Source organism: Triticum urartu, chromosome 7A, assembly GCF_056163025.1.
Source record: "Triticum urartu cultivar PI428250 chromosome 7A, HENAU_Tu73, whole genome shotgun sequence".
Taxonomy (NCBI): domain Eukaryota; kingdom Viridiplantae; phylum Streptophyta; class Magnoliopsida; order Poales; family Poaceae; genus Triticum; species Triticum urartu.
In genome coordinates, this window is record NC_141879.1 from 166,805,141 (window position 1) to 166,811,140 (window position 6,000).

Consider the following 6,000-nt stretch of genomic DNA (forward strand, 5'->3'; position numbering starts at 1 on the left):
GCTCTAAGAACCCTAAAAAACATGTCCCCTATCTATGTGAGTTTAATGATAATGAAATCTTATCTTCTTATGAAAAGGGTGTTTATAGTTACTACGATATCGAACAAATTGAAGAATTTGTTGCTTTTAAGGGTGCTTATGAAGTTGCTTCTTTGATTGAAAAGTATGATATTACTCTCTACGAATCTGAAAATTTTGACATACTTAAATATTGCTATGAAAACTATGCTCATAATGTCTATGTCAAAGAATTTATTGAAAGAATGACCGTTGCTTCGGAAGAAAATAATGATATGCATGAATATATAGATAATTATGATTCCGATGATTTGATTGAAATATCCCTTGATGAACATGATGCTTTCTATTCTTGTAGCCATGATGCCAATATTTATGAAGATGAGTTTGCTATAGTTCCTTATGTTAAACATGAGATTGTTGCTATTGCACCCATACTTGATAGTTCCTTCGATGAAAAGCATGATTTCAATGATGTTATTATAAATTCTCTTAATGTCAATTGTGTTAATGATATTCAAAACCTCAAGCTTGGGGATGCTAGTTTTGCTATGTCCACTACTTGTTGCAATGATCATGATTGGGGTGATTCTTCTTTTGATCTTGAAAATTTATTTAAGTCCCATGATGAATATGATATTGATTATAATGTTTGCAATAATATCGAAAGTGGGTTTGGAAGAGTGTCAACTTTGTATCCCACATATTTGTAGAATGTTCAATCTTATGAAGTTTTTGATAAAAGTGGGTTTGGAGAGGTCATGACTTTGTTAATGTTAATCCCACTATTTTGGAAGAGTGTCAACTCTGCATACATGTGGATCGTGTTAATAATATGTTTTTTGATAGCTATATTGTTGAATTTGCTTATGATCCTACATGTAATTATTATGAGAGAGGAAAATATGGTTGTAGAAATTTTCATGTTACTAAATTACCTCTCGTTATGTTGAAATTGCTATTGTTTCTTTCCTCTTCCATGCATATGCTACTTTTTGCTTGCCTTGATAATTTGTTTGCCTATAAAATGCCTATGCATAGGAAGTATGTTAGACTTAAGTGTGTTTGTCACATGTTTTATGATGCAATCTTTGTGCTTCAATTCTTATCTTTCATGTGAGCATCATCGAAATTACCAATGCCTAGCTAAAAGGCTTTAAAGAAAAGCGCTTGTTGGGAGATAACCCAATATTTTTCCTTACTGTTATTCAATAAATAATTTATCTAGCCTCTGCTTTGGTTGTGTTTTTTGTGTTTAATTAGTGTTTGTGCCAAGTAGAACCGTTGGGGAGACTTGGGGAAAGTCTTTTTGATCTTGCTGTAAAAAACAGAAACTTTAGCGCTCACGAGAATTTCTTCTATTTTTTACTGGATAATGATATTTAGTTAATTCTTTTTGCAGATGATTAATAGATAAATTCCTCACGTCCAGCAATTTATTTTAGAATTTTTGGGGTTCCAGAAGTATTCGAAACCTACAGATTACTACAGACTGTTCTGTTTTTGACAGATTCTGTTTTTCGTGTGTTGTTTGTTTATTTTGATGAATCTATGGCTAGTAATAGAGTTCATGAACCATAGAAAAGTTGGAATACAGTGGGTTTAACACCAATATAAATAAAGAATGAGTTCATTACATTACCTTGAAGTGGTGGTTTGTTTTCTTTTACTAACGGAGCTCACGAAGATTTTCTTTTAAGTTTTGTGTTGTGAAGTTTTCAAGTTTTGGGTAAAGATTTGATGGATTATGGAACAAGGAGTGGCAAGAGCCTAAGATTGGGGATGCCCAAGGCACCCCAAGGTAAAACCTAAGTACAACCAAAAGCCTAAGCTTGGGGATGCCCCGGAAGGCATCCCCTCTTTCGTCTTCGTCCATCGGTAACTTTACTTGGAGCTATATTTTTATTCGCCACATGATATGTGTTTTGCTTGGAGCGTCTTGTATGATTTGAGTCTTTTATTTTTAGTTTACCACAATCATCATTGCTGTACACACCTTTTGGGAGAGACACACATGAATTGGAATTTATTAGAATACTCTATGTGCTTCACTTATATCTTTTGAGTTGGATAATTTTTGCTCTAGTGCTTCGCTTATATCTTTTAGAGCACGGCGGTGGTTCTATTTTATAGAAATAATTGATCTCTCATGCTTCACTTATATCATTTTGAGAGTCCTTTAGAACAGCATGGTAATTCACTTTGGTTATAAATTTTAAATGCTAAGAGAAGTTGGATGCTTGATAGATTGGTTTGAGATATAAAGGTGGTAATATTAGAGGTGTGCTAGTTGAGTAATTGTGAAATTGATGAATACTTGTGTTGAAGTTGGCAAGTCCCGTAGCATGCATGTATGGTAAACGTTATGTGACAAATTTGAAGCATGGGGTGTTCTTTGATTGCTTTCCTTATGAGTGGCGGTCGGGGACGAGCGGTGGTCTTTTCCTACCAATCTATCCCCCTAGGAGCATGCGCGTAGTGCTTGGTTTTGATGACTTGTAGATTTTTGCAATAAGTATGTGAGTTCTTTATGACTAATGTTGAGTCCATGGATTATACGCACCCTCACCCTTCCATCATTGTTAGCCTATTTGTTGAGGCATATCTCTCTCGATGTGGTTTTGGTGATTGATGACAACATGTTTGCGGACTAATCGTGTGCTTTGAGCGTTTTAGAGATTCATCCTTGGCACGAGACGATTTCCTCCCCTCGCAGTGTCATTCAAGACGGTGTAGCTCTTTCGTTTCTCTTTCGGTGGTCTAGTTGCATAGAGGGCACCGTACTATCAAGAGGGGGTCCACTGTGGTATTGCTTGGGTGGAATCAACACGTACACTTCCACTTCTCACCCTCAGAGCTCTTCCGCTTCAATGGAGAGATCTTTTCTCTACTTGTGTGTCTTGTCTGGGTCCCAGTGGTAGTACCGTGCTACCCAGCTGTAGTACCGCTGAGGGGTCACAAGCGGCAGTACCGCTCCGCAGCGGTAGTACCGCCGGTGACTCCGCAACTGTACTACCGCTGGCTTGCCAGGTTCCTACCACCTCGACTCGAGGGCTCTTTTTCTCATGTCGGGTTTTGCGGCACTAGTTGCGGTAGTAGAGGCAGTAGTACCGCCCCTACCACCATGGTAGTACCGCTCTGGGTCCAGGTCCCTGCTTCTCTCCTTTGCACGGCAGTACCGCTAGTTGGAACGGCAGTACCTCTGGCTCAACGGTAGTACCGCCCCCCAAGCGGTACTACCGCCCTCTGCGGGGCTATTTAGTGGGGCAACGGTTGGATTGTTGCCCCTACTATAAAAGGGGTCCCCCTTCTTCCTCGTTGACCTACCTCTTCCCTCTCAAGCTCCATTAATGCTCCAAGCTCCATTTTCGCCCGATCTATCTCTCTAGCCAATCAAACTTGTTGATTTGCTTGGAAGTGGTTGAGAAGGCCCCGATCTACACTTCCATCAAGAGATTTTCGATTCCCCCACCTATCCCTAGCGGATCTTGTTACTCTTGGGTGTTTGAGCACCCTAGACGGTTGAGGTCACCATGGAGCCACAGTCCATTGTGGTGAAGCTTCGTGGTATTGTTGGGAGCCTCCGATTAAGTTGTGGAGATTGCCCCAACCTTGTTTGTAAAGGTCCGGTCGCCGCCTTCAAGGGCACCAATAGTGGAATCACGGCATCTCGCATTATGTGAGGGCGTGAGGAGAATACGGTGGCCCTAGTGGCTTCTTGGGGAGCATTGTGCCTCCACACCGCTTTAACGGAGACGTACTTCCCCTCAAAAGGAAGGAACTTCGGTAACACATCCTCGTCTTCACCGGATCCACTCTTGGTCATTTCTTACCTTTACTTGTGCAAGCTCTTTAGTGTTACTTCTCTTGCTTGCTTGTTTGTTTGTTGTTATTGCATCATATATGTTGCTCACCTAGTTGCACATCTAGACAACCTACTTTGATGCAAAGTTTAATTTGGTAAAGAAAAGTTAAAAATTGTTAGTTGCCTATTCACCCCCCTCTAGTCAACCATATCGATCCTTACAATTGGTATCAGAGCCTCTTCTCTTTATTAAGGACTTTACCGTCCGAAGAGTATGGTTGATACCGTAGACAGTGTGGAGGAACACTCCAGTGTGAATCCGATCTCGTCTACAGGCGATGGGGGAACCTCGGTCTCTCGTGAGGAGTTCAATGTGGCCTTGGAGACATTAAAAACCTCCATGACGACCGAGGTTGAAAGCATGTTTACTAAATTCCTTGAAGGGCTTAAACTATCCACCGCACCGTTGAAAGTGGGTAATCCCACCGACAAGGTGACGGATGCTACCTCTGATAAGGGGGGAGCTAGTAGTGAAAAGGATCCTTCTTCTAGTGGTAAGAATGGCACCGGCATCTTTGCTCATGTGGAACCACCACTTGTTTATGGTGGACCGGTTCCTTCCACTCATTTGAATCATGCCGGTCCTCCCCCTAAGATTATGAAAATGAGGACTTTGATTCTTGGGTTTACCGCTTTAAACGTCAGTTAAATCATGTGAACACTAATCTTTGGAGAATCATTGAAGAAGGTTTCTATCCGCATGATCCAAGCAACTTCACTCCTCGAGAAGCCGCAGATAATCAATTCAATGAGAATGCTCTCTTCATCATTCAAGATGCAATTCCATCCGAAGATCTACCTCATCTTCGGCCCTTCGCCTTGGCCAAAGACGCATGGCTTTGTGTTGTCTCTACCGGGGAAGCGCAAGCATTCAACGCTCCAACTATGAAGTGGTGCAAGATGAGGCCGATGAGTTTGCAATGAAAGAAGATGAAGAACCTCGTGAGCTTTATCGGAGAGTAACCAAACTCGCGGTCTCACTCCGAGATCACGGGAGCAAGGACATGGATGACAATTGGATCAAGCGCAAATTCCTCAAGGCAATGATGCCCTACCACAAGGCCATGTCCTCCGTCATTCGTCAAAGGCCGGACTTCCACACTTTGACCTCAAGCGAAGTGTTGGATGAGTTTGTGGCCATGAACATTTTGGGCAAGACCGCCGACAATGCGGTGCTTCGTTCTCAAAGGGTAAACAAGCCCAACCTTAAGTACTTTCGGGTGTTCGGGTGTAAGTGTTTCATTCTCAAGAAAGGTGTTCGGTTGTCTAAATTTGAGGCTAGAGCTTATGAGGGCATATTTGTTGGTTATGCTACAAACTCTCATGCTTACGGTGTCCTCAATAAATCCACGGGACTTATTGAGGAGACGTGTAACGTGGAGTTTGATGAGAATAACGGCTCCCAAGTGGAGCAAAGTGGCACTTGTGATGTAGGTGATGAAATTCCTCCTCAAGCCATAATAAGAATGGGTGTTGGTTTTATCCTACCCATTGAGGAACCCCTTGTGGCCGAAGGAGAAGGACAATGCTCCACTCAAGTGGAGCTATCACCAACCCAAGGCCCACACGCTTCCGAAGAACAACGTGAAGGCCCTCATCCTCAAGAACAATACCAAGGGCAAGATCATGCTCAAGACGGTGTTGACACACCAGGTGATGCCCAAGGTCAAGTTCTCTCCTCCGAGCAAGTTCAAGAACAAGAACAAGCTCAAGGTGACGCTCAAGATGATCAAGTGACCACTCCACGTCTCACCCCCGAGGAGGAATTGGAGCGTCGTGCCGCCAAGGTTGCTTCCAAGCTCTCCACCAAGGATCATCTCATGACGAATGTGCTTGGAAGCTTAAGAAAGGGGGTAAGCACTCGTATACAATTAGCAAACTATTGTGAACATCACACGTTTGTCTCTTGTGTCGAACCCCACAAGGTCTATGAGGCGCTCGAAGATCCGGATTGGCTCAATGCCATGCATGAAGAACTCAACAACTTCGAGCGCAACAAAGTGTGGAGATTGGTGCCAAGACCGACGGGGAACCACAATGTCATTGGAACCAAGTGGATATTTAAGAACAAGCAAGATGCCCATGGGATTATCATTCGCAACAAGGCTCGTTTGGTA